The sequence below is a fragment of the Herpailurus yagouaroundi genome, unplaced genomic scaffold (assembly GCF_014898765.1).
Source record: "Herpailurus yagouaroundi ecotype Mexico unplaced genomic scaffold, PumYag 159, whole genome shotgun sequence".
Taxonomy (NCBI): Eukaryota; Metazoa; Chordata; class Mammalia; order Carnivora; family Felidae; genus Herpailurus; species Herpailurus yagouaroundi.
In genome coordinates this window covers 10,274,581-10,292,206 of record NW_024412400.1, presented here as the reverse complement: position 1 = coordinate 10,292,206, position 17,626 = coordinate 10,274,581, and the positions used below count along the sequence as shown (strand labels likewise).

The 17,626-nt window shown below is 42.6% G+C and overlaps 1 protein-coding gene across 2 annotated transcripts in view; it reads right to left on the bottom strand.

Moving 5' to 3' along the window:
* ACKR2 (atypical chemokine receptor 2) overlaps nt 1-17,126 on the bottom strand; it is a 37,792-nt gene extending 20,666 nt beyond the window's left edge. The window contains exons 1-2 of one of the 2 annotated variants that reach the window (XM_040479962.1): nt 16,907-17,126; nt 10,907-11,095 (exon numbers count right to left, since the gene is read on the bottom strand). The gene's annotated coding sequence lies outside the window, so the exon portion shown is untranslated. Of the gene's footprint in view, nt 1-521; nt 549-10,906; nt 11,096-16,906 lie in introns of those variants that run through there. The other variant, XM_040479959.1, reaches the window with a different exon arrangement.
* Nucleotides 17,127-17,626: the final 500 nt, after the last annotated feature.

Below are 17,626 nucleotides of genomic sequence, written 5' to 3'. Positions count from 1 at the left end.
TTGCCTGCAGCCTGACCCTTCCTGTCCTCTGCCAGCCAACTCTAAGCCATCTCCTCCCCAGAAGCTTCCTCAAGTCTCTCCAGGCCTCTCCTAACATCCCTAATGCCCTGTTCTGAGCTTCCTGAGTCTGTAAGGGAAATATTGTTCAAGGACAAATCTGTCTCCTACCAGACCACAAATTCCTCACAGTCAGAGTGGTTCATCTGCACACAGAGTACCTGGTGCTACCCTCACAGAGCAGAAGCTAGAGAGCCGGGCAGTTGATTTGCTAACATAACCCAACCAGCACTGGACAAGCTGACGTTTTGACGGACGAGCCCCAATTTGGCCCTGCCTCATCCTCTGCCTCACTCTCGATCTCTTTCTCTCCATTTCTCTGTCTTCCCTGGGCAAACTTCACCCCGTTCTGGGCTAAGCCCGTGACAGGGTCAGTCGGACCCTCTCTAGGGTCTTGAAGTTGGAACTCCTAAACAAACTTGCCCCCAAGTTTAGAAGTTCTGGTAAAGCCCATGTTTACTTACTTTGATTAGATGTCAGGCCAGACCAACTTCTTCCTATCATGCTCCATTGACGGCACAACAGGAAGGAAATTTTACTCATCTCACCTCTTCCATTTCCTCTTTCTGTGCTGCCCCCACCGGCTGATCCCTTCCAGCCACCCAGACATGTCTCTCCTTTTGTACATCTGCCCAGCCTGTCATGTTCAGGGCCCTAGGAGGGGGCTGCTTTCAGCCTGGGGGGGGGGGGGGGCATGTGTAACCTTTGTACCACTTACCAGTCCCTTGCTACAAGCTTATTTGTTTGAAATCAATGTATTTGTTCACTTATCAAAATGTCTTCAACCACATATTACACGTTAGCTTTAATATAGCGCTTACGTTACGGCTCAGAGAGCCTTGCCCAGAAACACACGGTTGACGAGAACCCACCAGGGTTTTCTGGCTCCCATATCAGTGCTCTCTTGCCTACAATGTACGTGAATATTCTGTTTGATTTTTTTCTCCTTCCTGCTCTCCAACCGTTCCAACTCAGATCTAGTTAGCTGTTCCAGGACAGAAGTTATTTGTCACCCATCTGAGGATCCCTCGCACCATAGTCTGGCCAATGGGATGGACACACTGCAAACACTCAACAAAAGTTTACTGAGGGAACACATGCTTCTATGTAGAAAGCCTCCCCAAGAATTACCTACTCTTATCTAAGGCTGGTACTAATGTTTTTTGTACACAGACTCCAGTCCCTGAGGCTTCTTCTGTCTATAGAGGAAGGTCCACACACTGTGAATGGTTGGTTTATATATTGTCTTTTTAAACCTATAGGTTCTTTCTCCACCTCCATCTTTTTGCTTTTCCTCAAAACTTATTGAGGAAACTGGTTGTTTGTCCTGTATGTCAGGTTTCCCATGGTCTAGACTGTGCTGATTGCATCCTTGTGGTGGTCTTGAACGTTTCTCTGCCCTCTTGTTTTCCTGTAAATTGGAAGCTAGAGATCTGATCAGATTCAGCTCTTATACTTCACAGGTGGTGCTATTCATCCATCGGGAGGCATGTACTGTGTGGTTGTCAATTTTCTTGTAAGCTGAGCAGCCACTGATGCTCAATGCCAACGCCCATTCATTCTTTAGCAGTTGCACAATGGTGGCTGGTTTACCTCTGATGACTTATGGTCTCCTCCTGCAGACTCTGATGCACCCCTGACCTTTCTGTAGCATCTTTCTCCTAAACGGCTTCTTAGCTACTGACATTCCTTGGTACTTAGATATAGCACGAGCTTCCTCCAAAACACCCCAGTTAGGGGTCTACTCTTGGAGGACAGAGGTTCAGTGGTCATCACAATGTGTGCCCTGACTCCTCCAACCAAAAGAGGTGAAGTCAAGTGTAGATCAGTGCCAGCTGAGGTCGCTGAATGAAATGGGCTTGCACCTAGCAGGAGGTTGCCTCTGCTAAAACTCCCAGCAGCTTGTGCTATCACAGTCACTTCTAGCTCTGAGTCTTTGCATCCTTGAATGCTCTAGCCCACTCACAGCTCACTTCTCCCAGCTGTTCCCTGCCCCTGAAGATACAGGTATGGGACTTGGCCCTGAGACAAGCCCTCTGTCTCCTCAGAATCACTCACCACCCCATCGTGAGCATAACAGATGTTCCTTAAGTTTGGGGCCATGGTTGGGTTTAAATTTGTCGTGTGCCTGGGCCCCTCTCTTTCTTCCGGGCCCTTCTCATTCCGACTCTCCTTTCCACAGACACACTCCCCTCATTACAGTGAAGATCAGCTTGGTGACTCACTGTGGTGACAGAGACCACCTGCCTCAGGTTTCCCCCAGCAGCACAGAAGACGTGAAGCTCTGAAATAGCTCCTTCTGTGGTTCCCATTCTGACCCAGTCCTTATGGAGAGAAGGAAATGTGGAGATACATAGTCCTCTTCTCCTTTAGAACTACACTTTTGTGCCAATGGACCCCTGGGATAGTGTAACAAAGCCTTGGACTCTCTCTCAGAATAATGTTTTAAAAAACATAAAGCAAAATATGTTAAAAACCAATTATATGCCTCAGAACTTGAAACAATCCAGTTGTCCTCGGTGGGAAAATGATTAAATAAATTCCATGCCTACCATGGAACACTACTCAAGACCAAACAGATTAGAACAAATTAGTGGATGCCAGGGTTTAAGGAAGGAAGAGCATGGCAATTGTTTGACTATGAAAGAATGGCATGAGGGGCCCTCATGGTGACAGAACTGTTCTCACGGTCACACAAATCTACATGAGATAAAACTGCATGGAACTAAATGCACACACATGCACACACACCACACACTAGTGCACAGAAAACTGGTCAGACTTGAATAAAGTAGGGGGATTGTATCAATATCAATTTCCCGGACACAACATTGTACTATAGTTTTGCAAGATGTTACAAGGGGAGAAACTGGATGAAAGGTATACAGGAGCTCTTGGAATTATTTCTTAAAATTCCTGTCTATAATTTAGATAATTTTATTTTAAAATAAAAAGTTTAAAAAATTCTGAAATATAATTGTTAAAATATTTTCATTTTTTTATTCATTTACAAAAAAAGTTTTTTAATGTTTATTCATTTTTGAGAGAGAGAGAGACAGAGTGCAAGTGGGGGTGGGGCAGAAAGAGAGCGACACACAGAATCCCAAGCAGGCTCCAGCCTCTGAGCTGTCAGCACAGAGCCCGATGCAGGGCTTGAACCCATGAACCACGAGATCATGACCTGAGGTGAAGTCAGATGCTAAATGGACTGAGCCATTCAGGCATCCCATGTTAAAATATTTTTTAAACACATTTATGATACGGGAATACAGGGGCTTGAGGAAATCAAGCTTCCCTTTCTATCCTATATCAATCTAAAAAATTACTCCCCAGGCCAGGGAGAAGATAAGAGGTCTGAGAGAAGCAAGTCAATGTAGACATTAGAGAGATTCTGTGCTCTGCCTCCCAGCCAGAGTCCTGGGGTTTATGGGGTCCAGAGGCAGAGGGACACGGTAATGGTGAATCCAAGATGAGCAGGGCTACAGGCAGCCCCCATCCCACACCCTCACCTGGCACAGAAGCAGTTGAATGACATATTCAGTGCCCTGCCGGGGCTGAAGGTGCCAGCGGATCAGATTGAGTGTGGATGGGAGGGACTGGTGACCAACAGGAAGGCAGGAAATGACATCTAAGTGAAGACCCCCATGGGCAGATGCCACCAAAGACCAGATGGTACAGTGTTGAACCTTGGCACTGACTGAATCTCATAGAAGTGATGAGGTTCTGGGAAATGGGTGACCCTCACAGTAACTGAGGCTTACTTTTCAATATCCTGTGGATTAGGGTCTCAAAACAGAAAATAAGTTATTATAGAAAACTATGACTGTGTTTTCTTATACGCTCGAGTATGTGGCCAAGAGCCAATGGCACTTTGAAAATCCATGGGAATAGCTTCTACAGCGGACACTTTGGTGATTCTCCTATCCTGTGGCCTCACCCGCAGTGGACACTTTGGTGGTCCTCCTATCCCCTGGCCTCACTCTGGCCTCACCTGCTCAATATACACTGCTGACTTCCCACTGGCAGTGCCCACACTACTTCCTCTGAGGGCTTGCTCTGGCTAACGAAGCCTGTTTTGCCCCTGCCCAGCCATATGGTCCCCCCCCTCCCCTCAAGACTCCTTAACAAATGACTGGGGTGAGTTGGTACAAAACTACCCCACCAACCTTGCCCCTGAGATGTGTGTTGTATACTACCCTGAGTTTCTCCAGGTTGCAGCTACCCACAGGGTAACAGAGATAACATAATCTTTATTGGCGTCCTTCCCTCCCCTGCCTCACTTCCCTACTCTCCTGCCTGTGTCTCCTAAATAAACTACTACTTGAACCACATGACCTTGCCAATCGCTGATCTTCTTGGACTTATTAAAATGGTAATTTCATATAGACCAAACTAAAATGTACACTCAACCCTTTGTCTTAGGGTCTGCCAACACAGTTATCTACGTACTCTATCCAAGGATTTCTCCCTCAAATTACCACCCAGTCACCCTTAGGGAGATCAATGGGAGACAGTGCTAAGCCAAATCGGGGGGCTGAACCCCTTGAGATCTATAGAGAACCCTCTGCCTCCTCTGGTTCCCCAGGATGGCAGATCCTAGAAGAGGTGGGGCAGAACAACACAGAGGCTGCTTCAGGATGAACACATCCTCCACCCAGATATTGCACATTGGAGTGGGAAGTGTGGCCACAAAATGAGGAAACCACAGGAGATAAAGAAATGCTGTAACTGGAAATGTGATGGAATGTTTGGAAGCAAAAGACCTGGGTGTGAGCTGAAAATCTGGAAAGAGGAACATCAGGCTGAGATCAGGAAGGTGACACTGACATTGAAAAGCTCCAGGGGCCTATTTGGCCTGGTCCCAGTCCTCCCTCCTGGAGAACTCAATCCCTCCAAAATAGAGGGCACTGAATATAGAGAGAGGCTCAAGGGTTATAGAGAGAGGCTTGGGTTAAGGCAAGGCTGTTTCCACAGAGCAGATGCTTTCCCCTGTAACCCACTGGGGGAAATGTATTTTGCCTGGCGGTCCACAGCATAAGCATCACAAAATAATAATTACCCTAACTACCCACAACATGCTTTGATATTTTCTACTCTGTTCTATTTCATATTTTCTAAATGCTGGACGTGGTCCCTTAACTGATTTCACAACCCGCTTCTGGGTGGTGACCTACGGTTTGAAATGCTGCCCTTGAGTGTATCCAGAAATAAAAGGGTGTGGACCAGGATTGCTGAGCTTTTCCTAAATACCGTGTATTTACGTCAGCCCCCGGTCCCATTCAGGGCTGCAGGGACTGCTGGGCTGAACCAGAAGAACCTCTCAAATTCTGTAAAATGAAAGTGATTCCTATCTCCTGATCCAGTGATTCAAAACAGGATTGCTACCACTTTCACATTTTTTCCACCTCTTAAAAAAATTGTAATGTTTATTTATTTTGAGAGAGAGGGAGAGGGAGTGTGTGTGAGTGGGGGGGGGGGGGGCGGAGAGAGAGAGAGAGAGAGAGAGACAGAGAGACAGAGAGAGAGACAGAGAGAGAGAGAGAGAGAGGATCCAAAGCAGGCTCTGCACTGATAGCAGAGAGCCCGATGCGGGGCTCCAACTCACAAACCACAAGATCATGACCTGAGCCAAAGTCAGACAGCCACTTAATCCACTGAACCACCCAGGTGCCCCCTGCCTTTCACATTTTTTGCCACATCCCCGTACCACCTGTACTACGTATTATTGTATGAATATTCTCTCTAAATCAACTCATCACCTTTTTGAAACTTAAATACTCATACCAGCTCTGTCTCATGGAATACTTTCGATAAAATCAAAGCTTTGATGCTATTCCCTAATGCAAAATAAAACCAAAACACAATTATGAAAATAAAACATGCCTTCTGTGTTCTACCTTATATCATTCAGCCAGTGGCCCTCCCTGGTCTGCTCCTTTCACAAGAAAACAATCTAAGCTCTGCATAGCTCAAGCTGTCCCTGTTCCCAGAAAGGGATCCCATTGGGATCCACAATGGACCCAGCCTAGTATGCAGGAGATCCAGGTACTTAGATAAGAACACGATTATATCCTTATTTTCACTGACCTCTGATGGAAATTCAACATTTCCTTCAAACAGAATGTGATACATGACTTGTCACCAGTGAAGTCACTGATAGTTTTATTCACATCACCAGTGTAGCAGACATTTCAAAATATTTACACTCATCACTTTCTGAAAATTGTTTTCAGACCCACTTTGTATTTAAGACATCAATAAAGAAACACATAGATAGCACATGCTATGCCACAATTGAAAAAATATTGTGGTATATGTGTTTTAATAAGATCATCAGTTCTTGGCAATTTCAATAGGATCGCTAATCTTATGTATTTTTTCCCTCCCCCATTCCCCCGTACGTATTTTATTTTATGATTTTTAAAACAGTATTCTGAGATGGGTCCATAGGCTTCACAGACTTCCAGAGGGAGCCATGGAACAGAAGAGGTTAAGACACTACATAGAGAATCACGGTTTAGGGCTGGGTTTGGAGGTAGACAGACCTGAGTTGAAATCTTAATTCTGCTATTTACATAAGCCAAACTACCTGGGCCTCAGTTCCCTCACTTCTAGAATGGGGATCACTAGATTAGCATATACCTGAGTAAAGCTGAAGTCCAAACCCAGCCCAGACTGCCTCATGGGGCAGATAAAGCCTGGATGGAGATAGGAGGGCTGGGGTAGGGTCCACCTTTCCCTGGGCTTCCTAACTTTCCCTTCAGGGAAGTCATTTGTCCCCCCTCAGCCTGGCTGAGCCCAGATTTCTGTAGCAGGACAGAAATACTGATTTCAGGTCCTACTGACATACTCTATCCCATTTATGAGCCCAGAATCTTCACCCCACTCCCAAAATTGACTGACACTATGAGGCGTCCAAGAGAGGCCTGTTATGTCCTGCTTTTAAGCATTGACATGGCATATCCACATTTGGCCACTGGATGGAGCCAGTTCACATTCTTAATCCTTCAGCCCAAAAGGCCAAGCCAGACCTCGTCCCTCAGAGCTGAGAACATTCCCTCATCCTGCTCCGCTTTTATTTTTTTTCCAAATTGAGCCTGACATTCAAAAAAGCACCCACTTTGTGCTCCTTTCCAGTAACCTACTACTCTAAGAATGGTGGTGACCATCCTGACTTTTAACATAGGTTAACTTTGCCTGCTCTTACCCTTTATTTAAATGCAGTCATAAAGAATATATTAGAAAATGAAGATGACACAAATGCTCATGATTGGAAGAATTAATATTGTTAAAAAGTCCATACTGCACAAAGCAATCTACAGATTTAATATGATTCCCTATCAAAATACCAATAGCATTTTTCACAGAAACTAGAACAAATAATACTAAAATTTGTATGGAACCACAAAAGATCCCGAATAGCCAAAGCAATCTTGAGAAAGCAGAACAAAGCTGAAGGTATCATGATTCTAGATTTCAAGATATACTACAAAGCTACAGTAATCAAAACAGTCTGGCACTGGTACAAAAATAGACACATAGATAAATAGAACAGAATAGAGAGTCCAGAAATAAACCCACAATTAGATGGCTAATTAATCTATGAGAAAGGAGGCAAGAATATACAATGGGGAAAAGACAGTCTCTTCAATAAATGGTGTTGGGAAAACTGGCCAGCTACGTGCAAAAGAATGAAGCTAGACCACTTTCTAACACTAGTCACAAAAATAAACTCAAAATGGAGTAAAGACCTAAATGTGAGACCTGAGACCATAAAAATCCTAGAAGAGAACATAGGCAGTAATTTCTCTGACATTGGCTATCAATAGACACATTTTTCTAGATATGCCTCCTGAGGCAAGGGAAACAAAAACAAAAATAAACTACTGGGAATACATCAAAATAAAACACTTGGCACAGCAAAGGAAACCATCAACAAAACAAAAATGCAACCTACTGAATGGCATAAGATATTTGCAGATGATATATCTGATAAAGGGTTAATATCTAAAATATATATTAAAAAAAAGTATACAACTTAACACCAAAACAAACAATCCAGTTAAAAAAAACAGATAGAAGACTTGAATAGGTATTTTTCCAAAGAAGACATCCAGACAGGCAACAGACACTTGACAAGATGCTCAATATCACTCAACATCAGGGAAATGCAAATCAAAACCACAAAGAGGTATCATTCCACACCTGTCAGAATGGCTAATGTAAAAAAGACAAGAAATAACAAGTGTTATAAGGATGTGGAGAAAAAGGACCCCTCATGCACTGTTGATGGGAATGTAAATTGGTGCAGCCACTGTGAAAAAGCAGTATGGAGATTCTTCAAAAAAACTCAAAATAGAAATACCACATGATCCAATAATTCCACTACTGGGTATTTACTCAAAGAAAATGAAAACAGTAATTTGAAAAGACACGTGCACTACTATGCACTATGTTTACTGCAGCATTATTTACCATAGCCAAAATATGGAAGCACCCTAAGTGTCTACTGATAGATGACTGGATAAGGAAGATGTGGTGTGTGTGTGCATGTATGTATGTACATATACCCATGTTTATGTATGTATACACACACAATGAAATATTACGTAGCCATAAAAGAGGATGAGATCTTGCCATTTGTGACAACATGGATGGACCTAGGGTATTATGCTAAGTGAAAGCAGACAGACTGAGAAAGACAGATATCATATGATTTCACTCATATGTGGAATCTAGAAAACAAAACAAATGAATACATAAACAAAAAGCAGAATTAGACCTATAAATACAGAGAACTGATGGTTGCCGGAAAGAAGGGGGGTGGGAGATGGGCAAAATGGGTGAGGAGGATGGGGAGATACAGGTTTCCGGTTATGGACTGAATAAGTTGCAGGAGTAAAAGGTACAGCATAGAGAATACAGTCAATGATATTGTAATAACATTGTATGGTGACAGATGGTAGCTATACTTGTGGTGAGCATAGCATAATGTATGGAATCACTATGAATCACTATGTTATACACATGAAAATAGTGAAACATTATGTCAACTACACTCAAATTTTAAAAAATAATAATAAAATAATATATTCTTTTGCGTTCGTTCCTTTTGTTAAACATTGTAAGATTACAGGAAATAGAGGTTCATTTATTATTAAAGTTCCAGTGGGTGACTATGCAATACTTTATCTGTCCATTTATCTGGTGGCTGGGCATTTGAATAGTTTCTACTTTGGGGTTTGCTTTGTGGTTGCTCCGTGGAGGGTGGTATCCACCCATCCAAAATTGGCTCGGAGCTGGAGATGGTGATGCAATACACTCACCAAGAGGGTCTGAAAGATTCATTCTCACATAGTGAGGCTTTCGGGGGCAAGCATGGCCAACACTCAAGCCAGTCTGTTTGGCTGGAGCAGAAGGGGCAAGTGGCTTGGGTTTTTATAGTGACTGGAGGTGGAGGAGGTCCAAGATGAAGACTCCCTCTTCCACAGGCTGGGATTTGTGTGGCTTGGATTCCCATCCACACCAAGGAAACCTGGGTTTTCTTAGCAGCATGTCCAGGTGTGCGGCAGGACGGAAAAAGGGAGTGATGGGGCTTGAGGACTGTCAGCGGTCAAACATCAAAAATGGAGTCAGACTAGGGGTGCCTGGGTGGCTCAGTCGGTTGGGCATCTGGCTCTTGATTTCGGCTCAGGTCATGATCTTGGGCTTCACACTGATGGCACACGGAGCCTGCTTGGAGTTGTCTCTCCCCTCTCTCTCTGCACCTCCCCCACCACCCAAAAGTGGAGGGGAGAGTTTGTTTATTTATTTAGAGAGAGAGAGAGAACAAGGGAGAGGCAGAGAGAGAGAGAGAATCCCAAGCAGTCTCCATGCTGCCAGCAGAGTCTCCCACATGGGGCTCAATCTCACGAACTGTGAGATCATGACCTAAGCTGAAATCAAGAGTCAGATGTTCAACCGACTAAGCCACCCAGGTACCCCCAGTAATTAATAACTTTTAGTAATTGTCCACCAATGTCCAGGATCTACCCAAACCAATTAATGCATTGTTCCTCTCTTGTAAAGAAACTGGAATACTTCTTCAATTGTAAGGTTATATTTTTCTATCTTCCTTGAATCACAGTTAAAATTCCTGAGCTATTTTATTCTTCCTTTACAGAGGTAAGAGACAACTCCTTGGTTTGTAGAGCCCCAGTGGCATCCCTAGTTGCATTAGGCCTTTTTCTAGAATCCCCACAGGTTTTACAATGGGTCTCTCTAGTTCAAAAATCCCAGTTCCAAGGATTAGAGCTAGAAAAAGGATATAAAACCAAATGTCGCTAAAGATGAGTTCTTTATATTCCAAAGCAGCTCACTCTCACACACACACACACACACACACACACACACACACACACACAATGTCAGGGAGGATCCATGTCTTAGGTAACCTTTAGATGGCAGAATTTTTATAGTATCTAGCACATTGCATCCCAAAGGTGGAATATGCAGCCAAGAACTTTACAGACAATGTTAAAGTCTGTTGTGTACCAACTACTCAGTGGCCATGAATTACCACTGCCAAAGACATCTGAAGGAAAGAGCTATGGTGGAAAAGGGCAGGGAAGATGGACCTTCCTGATATGCAGCAGTAAACTATGGTGGTAAGCAAGGTGAGGACTTAAGAATCCTGGTTTAGCCCAGTCTCCCATTTCATACACTAGACCTGAGGTTATTTATCTGGTATCTCCATACACCCTACAAAATTTCTTTGTGGTCTTCACTTAGTCCATCTTGAATGCCACACAGTAATTCCTTTTTTTTCCCCCCCTAGGATAAAGTTGCCATGAATTGTCTCCAGACTTACCTTATTTGCTACAAATTTTGATGTAGTTGTGGCTTGTCACTCTTGTAGCCTCAAGGATGGTCTAGAGCCCCATAGAGTCATGGGGATGGTCAAAAGAATGTCATAAGACTACTGCCATCTGGGTTATTAAAATTCCTTTTCACATCCTGCTAGAACATATGTGCTGTATGATGTCCAGGGTGACCTGGGCTGCAAAGGAACCCAGGATATAAGTGAGTACTTGACAATAAGGAGGCAACAGACAAGAAAGAAAGCTCTCAAGGTTGGAGTGACACTAATGGAATACCAGATAGATAATAATATTGACATAGACTGAGTCCCAAAATCTGGTGGACTGTAGCATTAGAGTTCATCTTGATCCTTAGTAGAGCCTCAGGCCACATAAAGCCTGCTTGCTGAAAAGTTTTATATAGTTTTGCTTAGTGCCATAGTTTTGCTTCTGTCTCACCAGTGATTTGGAAGTTGGAAGGGATGTGTGGTTTGTAATTTAGGCACATGTTGGACAACTTGTCCCATAAAATGAGACATCAGTCTGAGTTTAGATAGGAGTCTATCTTTTTCCAGGAAGGAATGCATTTTCGGAGTTCTTCTGACTATGGTAGCATCTGCCTGCCAGTAGGGGTTGCCTCAAGGCTACCCAAAGAATAAGCATAACAGCTCTGGCCCTGTGGATGCTCCTAATGCTGGGACCATCTCTTCTAGGGTGCTTTCCCACATTACGGTGGCAGAAGGCAGTGCACACAATGAAAAATCAATATATGGCAAAACCCAGGTGCATACCTAGCATTTTTCATTCTATCATGCTCCTTCATTCAATTGTGTGTTAAGATGCTGGCTGGCTCTGATGAGCAGGGAGGGACTTAGAGACCATAAGTCCCTAAGTCGCCCATCTTGGTGGAAGCTATAAATACATAGGGCAGGCTAGCAACCTGTTAGTGTCCGGGCAGCTTTTCTATATTGCAGCCCCATTTTGTAGGCTCTGTGGTCATTCTTACATTGGAAAGTGACAAGGAGCTAGGGATTGGAAGAGCATGCTTATAAATGTATTCACATAGTGGACTGCTTCATCTCCAGCATTTCCCTTTACATACTTCAAGTGCTTTAACTTATAATAAGCAAAACTTTCTGGGTAGAAATTCATACTCGTAAATCCAATACCCTAGGTGTATAAATATTAGGAATCCAAAGGTATCTTAGATATTTCAAAATATTAAGAATAATTTAATAAGGTTTCATCTTAAAATAAAAAATCTGTATTGCTCAAACATTCCAAATTAGTTACAAAGCTACCAGTCCAAACCCATCCTCCTGTGACAGATCTATAAAACATCAAATATGCAGGGGTACCTGGGTGGCTCAGTCGGTGAAGCGTCTGCCTCTTGATTTCGGCTCAGGTCATGATCTCGAGGTTCGTGTGATCAAGCCCTGCATCAGGCTCTGTGCTGACAGTACACAATCTGCTTGGGATTTTTCTCTCTCCCTCTCTCTCTGCCCTTCCCCTGTTCTCTCTCTGCTTCTCTCAAAATAAATAAAAACTTTTTTTCTTTTGTTTTAATGCTTATTTAGTTTTTTGAAAGATAGAGTGTGAGTGGGGGAGAGGCAGAGAGAGAGAGGGAGACACAGAATCTGAAGCAGGCTCCAGATTCTGAGCTGTCAGCGCAGAGCCTGATGCAGGGCTTGAACCCATGACCTGTGAGATCATGACCTGAGCCGAAGTTGGACGCTTGGCCACTGAGCCAAGCAGGTGCCCCTAAATAAAAACATTAAAAAAAAAAACAAACCATCAAATATGCAAAGCAGCTTTTTAAAAAAGTTTTATTTATTTGTTTTTGAGAAAGAGAGAGAGTACACACAGAAGTGGGGGAAGGGCAGAGAGGAGAGGGATAGAATCCTAAGTAGGCTCTGCACTGTCAGCTCAGAGCCTGATGCCCAGGTTTGAACATATGAACCTTGAGATCATGACCTGTGCCGAAGTCAGACCCTCAACCAATTGAACCACCCAGGTGCCCCGAAGCCACTTTCTTAACACAAAAAAATATTAATACTAATGGTATCTTCTCTTTTATATTTCTATGATTTATTCTAAGGTTAGAAGATGCTTACCCACCTAAAGAAAGCAATTAGCATACCAGTGAACCGAAGCTATTTATTAGCAGATACTTGGGCTGCAAGGTTAAGAATCTTATTTGAGACCCCATCAGCAACCCTAAACTCTATATATGATTATGTTAATGACTTCATAATGTCATGGGGTAATAACTGGGTGAAAAGATATGATATCTGGGATTTGCTTTAAAATACTCCAGGAAAAAAAAAGAAAATATATACCTAAATATATAAATAGAGAGGTGATCACCTAGCCCACTTCCCCTGCTGAAGTTTTTCTCCCTAAGAAGTCTGTAGCTCCTAGTCAAGTTGATTACTTGAGTTTTTTTCTTTTTAATGTATTTATTTTTGAAACAAAGCATGAGTTAGGTTAGGGGCAGGGCAAGAGGGAGACACAGAATCTGAAGCAGGCTCCAGGCTCTGAGCTGTCAGCACAGAGTCTGATGCAAGGCTCGAACCTACCAACCATGAGATCATGACCTGAGCCAAAATCGGACGTTTAACCAACTGAGCCACCCAGGCGCCCCTTGATTGAGTTTTGAAATCTTAAGATATATAAATTTACATATGTTAAGATATGTAAATATCTTTCCATTAAAAAGTAAAGATATGTAGATGTATCTAGAGACCCTTAAACTTGAGGTTCCACAGTAATGTCTTTTGAATTTAATTTTAAGACACAAAGACCTGATGAAATTGTGTTCTGTCATATTCATACAATGTAACTCCTAAGGATCTTTAAAATTAGATCCAACTGGATTTTGGATATTTCACATGGCTTCCCCTGACTCAAGGTCAAGTCAGGAACTTACAGTTTCATTCTACTAAGTATGCTTTGAGTCAGAAAATGTCTCCAAACTGCTATTTTTAACAGTTTCTGTAATCTTCATGCTACCAATAAGTGGGTTCAGATCAACAGGATTAACAGGAGTAACAAACTCCACAGTAATGCCCAACAGTGTTCCCAACCTAGATTCTTAATTCTGTAATTGCACTTCCTTTTCTTTTATACTGAAATTCTTGATTCCTAAAGTAATACACATCATCACTACTACATTTATTTGTATCCAACACAAAAAATGGTTTAAAATACAATATTAATAGGTTCAATAAAGCTATAGGATAAAGTCCAATATTTTTCATGCAGTTCCTTTTTTCTTAACTGTGTCCCAAAAAGTCACAACTTAAAGTCGCTCCTGTGACCTCACATAGTGGTCAACCCATATTCAAGAGCTGCACTGTCCAACAGAGTGGCCACTAGCCATATGTGGCTATTGAGCATTTGAAGGGTGACTAGTCTAGGGTGCCTCAGTGGCTTAGCCAATTAAGCATTCGACTTCAGCTCAGGTCATAATCTCGTGGTTCACGAGTTCAAGCCCAGTGTCCAGCTCTGTGCAGACGGCTCAGACTCTGGAGCCTGTTTCAGATTCAGTGTCTCCCTCTCTCTCTGCCTCTCCCTGCTCATGCTCTCTCCCTCCCTGTCTCTCTCTCTCTCTCTCTCTCAAAAATAAATAAACATTGAAATGTGACTAGTCTACACTGAGAAGTTTTACAGCATAAAGCACATACCGGGTTTCAAATACTTGGTACATATAAAAGAATGTAAATATCAACAATTTAATGTTAATTAATAATTTAATAATGATTATTATCTTGATAATATTTTCACTACTTTGGATTAAATTAAATATATTGGGCTTTTTAAATTTTTTTTTATGTTTATTTATTTTTGAGAGACACAGAGACACAGAGTGTGAGCAGGAAACAGGCAGAGAGACAGGGAGACACAGAATCTGAAGCAGGCTCCAGGCTCTGAGCTGTCAGCACAGAGCCCAATACGGGGCTCAAACTCACGAGCCATGAGATCATGACCTGAGCTAAAGTCAGCCACTGAACTGACTGAGCCACCCAGGTGCCCCTAAATTAAATATATTGTTAAAATTAATTTTACCTGTTTCTCACTTTTCTTTAATGTGACCATAGAAAATTTTAAATTACATTTGAGGCCTACCATCTATTTCTACTGCACAGCACTGGTCTAGAGTCAGTCATACATGTTGTGTGTGTGGCAATGGAATTTCTTAATCTGATGGACAGATTGGGGAGGTTTTTTTTTTTTTTTTTTTTTTTTGCCAATTTTAAAGAACTGGATATCTAAAATATTAAAAAATTGAGACTTTTTGCTATTCTTGGTGCTGATGCTACTCAAGGAAAAGGGAGAATCACTCTCTTATTCCAGAAATCTCAGTCTCCAAAATTTGTTAGAGTTCATTTCACTACCATTAAACTATACAATGATTTAATAACAATTCTAAATATAAAATTCATAGATATGACTTCCAGCTGAATAAAACTCATTCTGACTCATTTTGTATAGTTTCTAGTAATATTAGGACCGATGTATTTTCACATGTTCAATGGATTTTGAATTTATCAAAACCTTGACCTACTAGGGTACCGTCCTTTACCAGTAATTGCATTTTCAGCATCAAGGTCAATGAAAGGACATTCAGGAGATAGCAATCACAGTATTTTGAGCAGGGACAGTTTAATATAAAGAATTATTAACTACTTAAAGGGAGCTAACTACTATGAGGGAATAAAAGAGAACTCTAAAGAATACCCTAAGGCAGAGGGAGGGTAACCAAAAGAACCTACTTGGACAGGGTGAGGGGGGGGTGGGAGGAGGCAGGGGTGGGTGGAGCCTCTCCCTAAGGCTGGGACACTGACCTCACCGGAGAGGGTGTGACTGCAGTCACAAGTCATCAGATGACACAGTAGCACACTAGATCGCCCTAGCCAGAGCTGGTACACAGTAGCTGAGGCAGGAAACTGTGGGCACTGGGGGGCAAGCAGGACTCCCCCACAGCTGGGGTACTAGTAAGCAGAAGCCAGAAGGAAGAAACCACTTGCTTATGTAGATGAAATTGGCCTTCCAGCACTCTCTACTGATAAAGATCAACATTGAGCTTAAGGAAGAAATGTTCTAGTATCCCAAGCAAAGCAATGAAGGATAGATCTGAAATAAGGAGGTATTAAGTGATAATTGGCACACCTCCTCTAAACGTAGGAGGGCTTGATCTTTTGCTATCAGGGGCTTTGTGCAAGTACATAAAAGACTTTCCAGAAAAGAATTTTTAGAAATATCCTTAATGAGATGTTACAACTTCTAGGTGGCAATTAAGGATTTAGGCTTTTACTTTTTAAGCCTCCTTTTCTCACAGATCTCTAACCCAATCTGGTCATGATGAGAGTTTCCTTTTTTTTTTTTTTTTTTTCCCTTAAACATTTCAAGATATTATGGTTCCAGGATCAATCTTGGAAGTTTTGGGTCATCTCTTGTACACTAATCCCTAATTATACATAAAAGGAACCAAAGTCTTTGAAATTAACGGATTTGGGGGCACCTGGGTGGCTCAGTAGATTGAGTGTCCAACTTTGGTTCAGGTCATGATCTCATGGTTCATTAGTTCAAGCCCTGCATCAGGCTCTGCACTGGCAGTGCACAGCCAGCTTGGATTCTCTCTCTCCTCTCTCTCTGCCCCTCCTCCACTCGTGCTTTCTATCTCTCAAAATACATAAAACTTTTTTTTAATGTTTATTTATTTTTGAGAGAGAGACAGAGTGTGAGCTGGGGAAGGGGCAAAGAGAGGGAGACACAGAATCTGAAAGAGGCTCCAGGCTCTGAGCTGTCAGAACAAAGCCTGACACGGGGCTCAAACTGCCAGACTGGGAGGTCATCACCTAAGCCAAAGTCGGACACTCAACCAACTGAGCCACCCAGGCGCCCCTCAAAATAAATAAACTTAAAAAAAAATTAAAGTAAAGTAACTGATTTGGGGGAAGTTGGAGTTGTCTTCCTGACCCAGACAGGAGCATCTACAGAACACTTACCTATCTAGCCTGAGGAGAAATAGGTACACTTGATTTTGAGGAGCCTGAGGAGTCTGAGACATGAAAGGTACAACAGAGGCCAGACAGATAGTCAAACAGATACACAGCCAGCTTTAGTTTATGATGCTTACCTGAAACAACAAAGCCTTTCTGAAAAGCCCAGGGTAGGAGTTTAGATGCAGCCTCTCCAGGAGTGGAAGGCTCCCACAGGCCCAGAAGAGGACACAAAAGTAAGAAATTAAGGGGTCTCATTAGCAGGCACTTGCTTCATCCTGCATTACACTTCTGCTCCTCTTGGAGTCTGTGTTGTTCTATACTTCATTGACTAGGCCAAATTTTGGGAGAAGGGGGTACAGAAAAGGTTTAAAAGCAAGATGTTTTCGCTTATAGGGACTGTACTGCAAAAGGAAGGAGGGGAGTGCTCATCAGCAGGAGAGACGAGGACTTCCAATTCTTTACACAGGGAAATTGCACACTCCCTTTGATACTGGATTCAACCTAAGGACCCTCCAAGGTTTTTTTGTGCTCACTGGAGGAAGAGAGGCCTTGGGACATTCAGGCAGGAAAGATGACATTCATCAGGGGAGAGAAATATGGATCTTGTTGTAAGATAACAAACTTTTAGAAGTTTAATACAGAGAACAAACAGGTGGTTGCCAGAGGGAGTTGGGGGGTTGGTGAAATAGGTGAAGGGGGGTTAACAGTACACTTAATGTGATG